This window comes from Odontesthes bonariensis, chromosome 6, assembly GCF_027942865.1.
Source record: "Odontesthes bonariensis isolate fOdoBon6 chromosome 6, fOdoBon6.hap1, whole genome shotgun sequence".
NCBI lineage: Eukaryota > Metazoa > Chordata > Actinopteri > Atheriniformes > Atherinopsidae > Odontesthes > Odontesthes bonariensis.
The window spans coordinates 29,466,320-29,477,583 of NC_134511.1; positions in this window are offsets into that span (position 1 = coordinate 29,466,320).

The window sequence follows — 11,264 nt, forward strand, 5'->3', positions numbered from 1 at the left end:
CGAAAGAAACACAGGAATAGCCTTCTTTTGCGGAGTTAAGACGATATTCGGATTTTTGCTTATAAACACCAATTCCTTCAGTCAAAACAAGTTCAAACTCCTTTGTCCTTCATATATACCCATTCTAAGTAGGTTCCATGCATAAACTTCTTTAAATGACCTTGTTTGAGAAAGAAAAACAGGAATAGCCTTACTTTTGCGAGATAAGGCCAAATTGGTATTTTTGCCATAAAATGAATTCCTTCAGTCAAAACAAGTTCAAACTCCTTTGTCCTTCAAATATATAAATTCTAAGTAGGTTCCATGCATAAACCTCTTTAAATGACCTTGTTTGAGAAAGACAAACAGGAATAGCCTTACTTTTGCGAGATAAGGCCAAATTGATATTTTGGCTATAAAATGAAATCCTTCAGTCAAAACAAGTTCAAACTCCTTTGTCCTTCATATATACCCATTCTAAGTAGATTCCATTAATAAACTTCTTTAAATGACCTTGTTTGAGAAAGACAAACAGGAATAGCCTTACTTTTGCGAGATAAGGCCAAATTGGTATTTTTGCTATAAAATGAAATCCTTCAGTCAAAACAAGTTCAAACTACTTTGTCCTTCATATATACCCATTCTAAGTAGGTTCCATGCATAAACTTCTTTAAATGACCTTGTTTGAGAAAGACAAACAGGAATAGCCTTACTTTTGCGAGATAAGGCCAAATTGGTATTTTTGCTATAAAATGAAATCCTTCAGTCAAAACAAGTTCAAACTCCTTTGTCCTTCATATATATCAATTCTAAGTAGGTTCCATGCATAAACCTCTTTAAATGACCTTGTATGCGAAAGAAACACAGTAATAGCCTTCTTTTGCGGAGTTAAGACGATATTCGGATTTTTGCTTATAAACACCAATTCCTTCAGTCAAAACAAGTTCAAACTCCTTTGTCCTTCATATATACCCATTCTAAGTAGGTTCCATGCATAAACTTCTTTAAATGACCTTGTTTGAGAAAGAAAAACAGGAATAGCCTTACTTTTGCGAGATAAGGCCAAATTGGTATTTTTGCTATAAAATGAAATCCTTCAGTCAAAACAAGTTCAAACTCCTTTGTCCTTCATATATATCAATTCTAAGTAGGTTCCATGCATAAACCTCTTTAAATGACCTTGTATGAGAAAGAAACACAGGAATAGCATTCTTTTGCGGAGTTAAGACGATATTCGGATTTTTGCTTATAAACACCAATTCCTTCAGTCAAAACAAGTTCAAACTCCTTTGTCCTTCATATATATCAATTCTAAGTAGGTTCCATGCATAAACTTCTTTAAATGACCTTGTTTGAGAAAGAAAAACAGGAATAGCCTTACTTTTGCGAGATAAGGCCAAATTGGTATTTTTGCTATAAAATGAAATCCTTCAGTCAAAACAAGTTCAAACTCCTTTGTCCTTCATATATATCAATTCTAAGTAGGTTCCATGCATAAACATCTTTAAATGACCTTGTATGCGAAAGAAACACAGGAATTGCCTTCTTTTGCGGAGTTAAGACGATATTCGGATTTTTGCTTATAAACACCAATTCCTTCAGTCAAAACAAGTTCAAAGTCCTTTGTCCTTCATATATACCCATTCTAAGTAGGTTCCATGCATAAACTTCTTTAAATGACCTTGTTTGAGAAAGAAAAACAGGAATAGCCTTACTTTAGCGAGATAATGCCAAATTGGTATTTTTGCTATAAAATGAATTCCTTCAGTCAAAACAAGTTCAAACTCCTTTGTCCTTCATATATATAGATTCTATATAGGTTCCATGTATAAAACCTCTTTAAATTACCTTTTTTGGTGAAGAAAAACAGGAATAGTCTTACTTTTGCGAGATAAGGCCAAATTGGTATTTTTGCTATAAAATGAATTCCTTCAGTCAAAACAAGTTCAAATTCCTTTGTCCTTCATATGTATCAATTCTAAGTAGATTCCATGCATAAACCTCTTTAAATGACCTTGTATGCGAAAGAAACACAGGAATAGCCTTCTTTTGCGGAGTTAAGACGATATTCGGATTTTTGCTTATAAACACCAATTCCTTCAGTCAAAACAAGTTCAAATTCCTTTGTCCTTCATATGTATCAATTCTAAGTAGATTCCATGCATAAACCTCTTTAAATGACCTTGTATGCGAAAGAAACACAGGAATAGCCTTCTTTTGCGGAGTTAAGACGATATTCGGATTTTTGCTTATAAACACCAATTCCTTCAGTCAAAACAAGTTCAAACTCCTTTGTCCTTCAAATATATAAATTCTAAGTAGGTTCCATGCATAAACCTCTTTAAATGACCTTGTTTGAGAAAGACAAACAGGAATAGCTTTACTTTTGCGAGATAAGGCCAAATTGGTATTTTTGCTATAAAATGAAATCCTTCAGTCAAAACAAGTTCAAACTCCTTTGTCCTTCATATATACCCATTCTAAGTAGGTTCCATTAATAAACTTCTTTAAATGACCTTGTTTGAGAAAGACAAACAGGAATAGCCTTACTTTTGCGAGATAAGGCCAAATTGGTATTTTTGCTATAAAATGAAATCCTTCAGTCAAAACAAGTTCAAACTCCTTTGTCCTTCATATATATCAATTCTAAGTAGGTTCCATGCATAAACCTCTTTAAATGACCTTGTATGCGAAAGAAACACAGGAATAGCCTTCTTTTGCGGAGTTAAGACGATATTCGGATTTTTGCTTATAAACACCAATTCCTTCAGTCAAAACAAGTTCAAACTCCTTTGTCCTTCATATATACCCATTCTAAGTAGGTTCCATGCATAAACTTCTTTAAATGACCTTGTTTGAGAAAGAAAAACAGGAATAGCCCTACTTTTGCGAGATAATGCCAAATTGGTATTTTTGCTATAAAATGAAATCCTTCAGTCAAAACAAGTTCAAACTCCTTTGTCCTTCATATATACCCATTCTAAGTAGGTTCCATGCATAAACTTCTTTAAATGACCTTGTTTGAGAAAGAAAAACAGGAATAGCCTTACTTTTGCGAGATAAGGCCAAATTGGTATTTTTGCCATAAAATGAATTCCTTCAGTCAAAACAAGTTCAAACTCATTTGTCCTTCATATATATACATTCTAAGTAGGTGCCATGCATAAACCTCTTTAAATGACCTTGTTTGAGGAAGAAAAACAGGAATAGCCTTACTTTTGCGAGATAAGGCCAAATTGGTATTTTTGCTATAAAATGAAATCCTTCAGTCAAAACAAGTTCAAACTCCTTTGTCCTTCATATATATCAATTCTAAGTAGGTTCCATGCATAAACATCTTTAAATGACCTTGTATGCGAAAGAAACACAGGAATAGCCTTCTTTTGCGGAGTTAAGACGATATTCGGATTTTTGCTTATAAACACCAATTCCTTCAGTCAAAACAAGTTCAAACTCCTTTGTCCTTCATATATATCAATTCTAAGTAGATTCCATGCATAAACCTCTTTAAATTAACTTGCTTGGGGAAGAAAAACAGGAATAGCCTTACTTTTGCGAGATAAGGCCAAATTGGTATTTTTGCTATAAAATGAAATCCTTCAGTCAAAACAAGTTCAAACTCCTTTGTCCTTCATATATATCAATTCTAAGTAGGTTCCATGCATAAACATCTTTAAATGACCTTGTATGCGAAAGAAACACAGGAATAGCCTTCTTTTGCGGAGTTAAGACGATATTCGGATTTTTGCTTATAAACACCAATTCCTTCAGTCAAAACAAGTTCAAACTCCTTTGTCCTTCATATATACCCATTCTAAGTAGGTTCCATGCATAAACTTCTTTAAATGACCTTGTTTGAGAAAGAAAAACAGGAATAGCTTTACTTTTGCGAGATAAGGCCAAATTGGTATTTTTGCTATAAAATGAATTCCTTCAGTCAAAAAAAGTTCAAATTCCTTTGTCCTTCATATGTATCAATTCTAAGTAGATTCCATGCATAAACCTCTTTAAATTACCTTGCTTTTGGGAAGAAAAACAGGAATAGCCTTACTTTTGCGAGATAAGGCCAAATTGGTATTTTTGCTATAAAATGAAATCCTTCAGTCAAAACAAGTTCAAACTCCTTTGTCCTTCATATATACCCATTCTAAGTAGGTTCCATGTATAAACTTCTTTAAATGACCTTGTTTGAGAAAGAAAAACAGGAATAGCCTTACTTTTGCGAGATAAGGCCAAATTGGTATTTTTGCTATAAAATGAAATCCTTCAGTCAAAACAAGTTCAAACTCCTTTGTCCTTCATATATATCAATTCTAAGTAGGTTCCATGCATAAACCTCTTTAAATGACCTTGTATGCGAAAGAAACACAGGAATAGCCTTCTTTTGCGGAGTTAAGACGATATTCGGATTTTTGCTTATAAACACCAATTCCTTCAGTCAAAACAAGTTCAAACTCCTTTGTCCTTCATATATACCCATTCTAAGTAGGTTCCATGCATAAACTTCTTTAAATGACCTTGTTTGAGAAAGAAAAACAGGAATAGCCTTACTTTTGCGAGATAATGCCAAATTGGTATTTTTGCTATAAAATGAATTCCTTCAGTCAAAACAAGTTCAAACTCCTTTGTCCTTCATATATATACATTCTAAGTAGGTGCCATGCATAAACCTCTTTAAATGACCTTGTTTGAGGAAGAAAAACAGGAATAGCCTTACTTTTGCGAGATAAGGCCAAATTGGTATTTTTGCTATAAAATGAAATCCTTCAGTCAAAACAAGTTCAAACTCCTTTGTCCTTCATATATATCAATTCTAAGTAGGTTCCATGCATAAACATCTTTAAATGACCTTGTATGCGAAAGAAACACAGTAATAGCCTTCTTTTGCGGAGTTAAGACGATATTCGGATTTTTGCTTATAAACACCAATTCCTTCAGTCAAAACAAGTTCAAACTCCTTTGTCCTTCATATATACCCATTCTAAGTAGGTTCCATGCATAAACTTCTTTAAATGACCTTGTTTGAGAAAGAAAAACAGGAATAGCCTTACTTTTGCGAGATAAGGCCAAATTGGTATTTTTACCATAAAATGAATTCCTTCAGTCAAAACAAGTTCAAACTCATTTGTCCTTCATATATATACATTCTAAGTAGGTGCCATGCATAAACCTCTTTAAATGACCTTGTTTGAGGAAGAAAAACAGGAATAGCCTTACTTTTGCGAGATAAGGCCAAATTGGTATTTTTGCTATAAAATGAAATCATTCAGTCAAAACAAGTTCAAACTCCTTTGTCCTTCATATATATCAATTCTAAGTAGGTTCCATGCATAAACATCTTTAAATGACATTGTATGCGAAAGAAACACAGTAATAGCCTTCTTTTGCGGAGTTAAGACGATATTCGGATTTTTGCTTATAAACACCAATTCCTTCAGTCAAAACAAGTTCAAACTCCTTTGTCCTTCATATATACCCTTTCTAAGTAGGTTCCATGCATAAACTTCTTTAAATGACCTTGTTTGAGAAAGAAAAACAGGAATAGCCTTACTTTAGCGAGATAATGCCAAATTGGTATTTTTGCTATAAAATGAATTCCTTCAGTCAAAACAAGTTCAAACTCCTTTGTCCTTCAAATATATAAATTCTAAGTAGGTTCCATGCATAAACCTCTTTAAATGACCTTGTTTGAGAAAGACAAACAGGAATAGCCTTACTTTTGCGAGATAATGCCAAATTGGTATTTTTGCTATAAAATGAAATCCTTCAGTCAAAACAAGTTCAAACTCCTTTGTCCTTCATATATATCAATTCTAAGTAGATTCCATGCATAAACCTCTTTAAATGACCTTGTATGCGAAAGAAACACAGGAATAGCCTTCTTTTGCGGAGTTAAGACGATATTCGGATTTTTGCTTATAAACACCAATTCCTTCAGTCAAAACAAGTTCAAACTCCTTTGTCCTTCATATATATCAATTCTAAGTAGATTCCATGCATAAACCTCTTTAAATTAACTTGCTTGGGGAAGAAAAACAGGAATAGCCTTACTTTTGCGAGATAAGGCCAAATTGGTATTTTTGCTATAAAATGAATTCCTTCAGTCAAAAAAAGTTCAAATTCCTTTGTCCTTCATATGTATCAATTCTAAGTAGATTCCATGCATAAACCTCTTTAAATTACCTTGCTTGGGGAAGAAAAACAGGAATAGCCTTACTTTTGCGAGATAAGGCCAAATTGGTATTTTTGCTATAAAATGAAATCCTTCAGTCAAAACAAGTTCAAACTCCTTTGTCCTTCATATATATCAATTCTAAGTAGGTTCCATGCATAAACATCTTTAAATGACCTTGTATGCGAAAGAAACACAGGAATAGCCTTCTTTTGCGGAGTTAAGACGATATTCGGATTTTTGCTTATAAACACCAATTCCTTCAGTCAAAACAAGTTCAAACTCCTTTGTCCTTCATATATACCCATTCTAAGTAGGTTCCATGCATAAACTTCTTTAAATGACCTTGTTTGAGAAAGAAAAACAGGAATAGCTTTACTTTTGCGAGATAAGGCCAAATTGGTATTTTTGCTATAAAATGAATTCCTTCAGTCAAAAAAAGTTCAAATTCCTTTGTCCTTCATATGTATCAATTCTAAGTAGATTCCATGCATAAACCTCTTTAAATTACCTTGCTTTTGGGAAGAAAAACAGGAATAGCCTTACTTTTGCGAGATAAGGCCAAATTGGTATTTTTGCTATAAAATGAAATCCTTCAGTCAAAACAAGTTCAAACTCCTTTGTCCTTCATATATACCCATTCTAAGTAGGTTCCATGCATAAACTTCTTTAAATGACCTTGTTTGAGAAAGAAAAACAGGAATAGCCTTACTTTTGCGAGATAAGGCCAAAATGGTATTTTTGCTATAAAATGAAATCCTTGAGTCAAAACAAGTTCAAACTCCTTTGTCCTTCATATATATCAATTCTAAGTAGGTTCCATGCATAAACTTCTTTAAATGACCTTGTATGCGAAAGAAACACAGGAATAGCCTTCTTTTGCGGAGTTAAGACGATATTCGGATTTTTGCTTATAAACACCAATTCCTTCAGTCAAAACAAGTTCAAACTCCTTTGTCCTTCATATATACCCATTCTAAGTAGGTTCCATGCATAAACTTCTTTAAATGACCTTGTTTGAGAAAGACAAACAGGAATAGCCTTACATTTGCGAGATAAGGCCAAATTGGTATTTTTGCTATAAAATGAAATCCTTCAGTCAAAACAAGTTCAAACTCCTTTGTCCTTCATATATACCCATTCTAAGTAGGTTCCATGCATAAACTTCTTTAAATGACCTTGTTTGAGAAAGAAAAACAGGAATAGCCTTACTTTTGCGAGATAAGGCCAAATTGGTATTTTTGCTATAAAATGAAATACTTCAGTCAAAACAAGTTCAAACTCCTTTGTCCTTCATATATATCAATTCTAAGTAGGTTCCATGCATAAACATCTTTAAATGACCTTGTATGCGAAAGAAACACAGGAATAGCCTTCTTTTGCGGAGTTAAGACGATATTCGGATTTTAGCTTATAAACACCAATTCCTTCAGTCAAAACAAGTTCAAACTCCTTTGTCCTTCATATATACCCATTCTAAGTAGGTTCCATGCATAAACTTCTTTAAATGACCTTGTTTGAGAAAGACAAACAGGAATAGCCTTACTTTTGCGAGATAATGCCAAATTGGTATTTTTGCTATAAAATGAAATCCTTCAGTCAAAACAAGTTCAAACTCCTTTGTCCTTCATATATATCAATTCTAAGTAGATTCCATGCATAAACCTCTTTAAATGACCTTGTATGCGAAAGAAACACAGGAATAGCCTTCTTTTGCGGAGTTAAGACGATATTCGGATTTTTGCTTATAAACACCAATTCCTTCAGTCAAAACAAGTTCAAACTCCTTTGTCCTTCATATATACCCATTCTAAGTAGGTTCCATGCATAAACTTCTTTAAATGACCTTGTTTGAGAAAGAAAAACAGGAATAGCCTTACTTTTGCGAGATAATGCCAAATTGGTATTTTTGCTATAAAATGAATTCCTTCTGTCAAAACAAGTTCAAACTCCTTTGTCCTTCATATATATCAATTCTAAGTAGCTTCTATGCATAAACCTCTTTAAATTAACTTGCTTGGGGAAGAAAAACAGGAATAGCCTTACTTTTGCGAGATAAGGCCAAATTGGTATTTTTGCTATAAAATGAATTCCTTCAGTCAAAACAAGTTCAAACTCCTTTGTCCTTCATATATATCAATTCTAAGTAGATTCCATGCATAAACCTCTTTAAATGACCTTGTATGCGAAAGAAACACAGGAATAGCCTTCTTTTGCGGAGTTAAGACGATATTCGGATTTTTGCTTATAAACACCAATTCCTTCAGTCAAAACAAGTTCAAACTCCTTTGTCCTTCATTTATATCAATTCTAAGTAGATTCCATGCATAAACCTCTTTAAATTAACTTGCTTGGGGAAGAAAAACAGGAATAGCCTTACTTTTGCGAGATAAGGCCAAATTGGTATTTTTGCTATAAAATGAATTCCTTCAGTCAAAACAATTTCAAACTCCTTTGTCCTTCATATATATAGATTCTATATAGGTTCCATGTATAAAACCTCTTTAAATTACCTTGTTTGGTGAAGAAAAACAGGAATAGTCTTACTTTTGCGAGATAAGGCCAAATTGGTATTTTTGCTATAAAATGAATTCCTTCAGTCAAAACAAGTTCAAATTCCTTTGTCCTTCATATGTATCAATTCTAAGTAGATTCCATGCATAAACCTCTTTAAATGACCTTGTATGCGAAAGAAACACAGGAATAGCCTTCTTTTGCGGAGTTAAGACGATATTCGGATTTTTGCTTATAAACACCAATTCCTTCAGTCAAAACAAGTTCAAATTCCTTTGTCCTTCATATGTATCAATTCTAAGTAGATTCCATGCATAAACCTCTTTAAATGACCTTGTATGCGAAAGAAACACAGGAATAGCCTTCTTTTGCGGAGTTAAGACGATATTCGGATTTTTGCTTATAAACACCAATTCCTTCAGTCAAAACAAGTTCAAACTCCTTTGTCCTTCAAATATATAAATTCTAAGTAGGTTCCATGCATAAACCTCTTTAAATGACCTTGTTTGAGAAAGACAAACAGGAATAGCTTTACTTTTGCGAGATAAGGCCAAATTGGTATTTTTGCTATAAAATGAAATCCTTCAGTCAAAACAAGTTCAAACTCCTTTGTCCTTCATATATACCCATTCTAAGTAGGTTCCATTAATAAACTTCTTTAAATGACCTTGTTTGAGAAAGACAAACAGGAATAGCCTTACTTTTGCGAGATAAGGCCAAATTGGTATTTTTGCTATAAAATGAAATCCTTCAGTCAAAACAAGTTCAAACTCCTTTGTCCTTCATATATATCAATTCTAAGTAGGTTCCATGCATAAACCTCTTTAAATGACCTTGTATGCGAAAGAAACACAGGAATAGCCTTCTTTTGCGGAGTTAAGACGATATTCGGATTTTTGCTTATAAACACCAATTCCTTCAGTCAAAACAAGTTCAAACTCCTTTGTCCTTCATATATACCCATTCTAAGTAGGTTCCATGCATAAACTTCTTTAAATGACCTTGTTTGAGAAAGAAAAACAGGAATAGCCCTACTTTTGCGAGATAATGCCAAATTGGTATTTTTGCTATAAAATGAAATCCTTCAGTCAAAACAAGTTCAAACTCCTTTGTCCTTCATATATACCCATTCTAAGTAGGTTCCATGCATAAACTTCTTTAAATGACCTTGTTTGAGAAAGAAAAACAGGAATAGCCTTACTTTTGCGAGATAAGGCCAAATTGGTATTTTTGCCATAAAATGAATTCCTTCAGTCAAAACAAGTTCAAACTCCTTTGTCCTTCATATATATCAATTCTAAGTAGATTCCATGCATAAACCTCTTTAAATTAACTTGCTTGAGAAAGAAAAACAGGAATAGCTTTACTTTTGCGAGATAAGGCCAAATTGGTATTTTTGCTATAAAATGAATTCCTTCAGTCAAAAAAAGTTCAAATTCCTTTGTCCTTCATATGTATCAATTCTAAGTAGATTCCATGCATAAACCTCTTTAAATTACCTTGCTTTTGGGAAGAAAAACAGGAATAGCCTTACTTTTGCGAGATAAGGCCAAATTGGTATTTTTGCTATAAAATGAAATCCTTCAGTCAAAACAAGTTCAAACTCCTTTGTCCTTCATATATACCCATTCTAAGTAGGTTCCATGCATAAACTTCTTTAAATGACCTTGTTTGAGAAAGAAAAACAGGAATAGCCTTACTTTTGCGAGATAAGGCCAAATTGGTATTTTTGCTATAAAATGAAATCCTTCAGTCAAAACAAGTTCAAACTCCTTTGTCCTTCATATATATCAATTCTAAGTAGGTTACATGCATAAACCTCTTTAAATGACCTTGTATGCGAAAGAAACACAGGAATAGCCTTCTTTTGCGGAGTTAAGACGATATTCGGATTTTTGCTTATAAACACCAATTCCTTCAGTCAAAACAAGTTCAAACTCCTTTGTCCTTCATATATACCCATTCTAAGTAGGTTCCATGCATAAACTTCTTTAAATGACCTTGTTTGAGAAAGAAAAACAGGAATAGCCTTACTTTTGCGAGATAATGCCAAATTGGTATTTTTGCTATAAAATGAATTCCTTCAGTCAAAACAAGTTCAAACTCCTTTGTCCTTCATATATATACATTCTAAGTAGGTGCCATGCATAAACCTCTTTAAATGACCTTGTTTGAGGAAGAAAAACAGGAATAGCCTTACTTTTGCGAGATAAGGCCAAATTGGTATTTTTGCTATAAAATGAAATCCTTCAGTCAAAACAAGTTCAAACTCCTTTGTCCTTCATATATATCAATTCTAAGTAGGTTCCATGCATAAACATCTTTAAATGACCTTGTATGCGAAAGAAACACAGTAATAGCCTTCTTTTGCGGAGTTAAGACGATATTCGGATTTTTGCTTATAAACACCAATTCCTTCAGTCAAAACAAGTTCAAACTCCTTTGTCCTTCATATATACCCATTCTAAGTAGGTTCCATGCATAAACTTCTTTAAATGACCTTGTTTGAGAAAGAAAAACAGGAATAGCCTTACTTTTGCGAGATAAGGCCAAATTGGTATTTTTACCATAAAATGAATTCCTTCAGTCAAAACAAGTT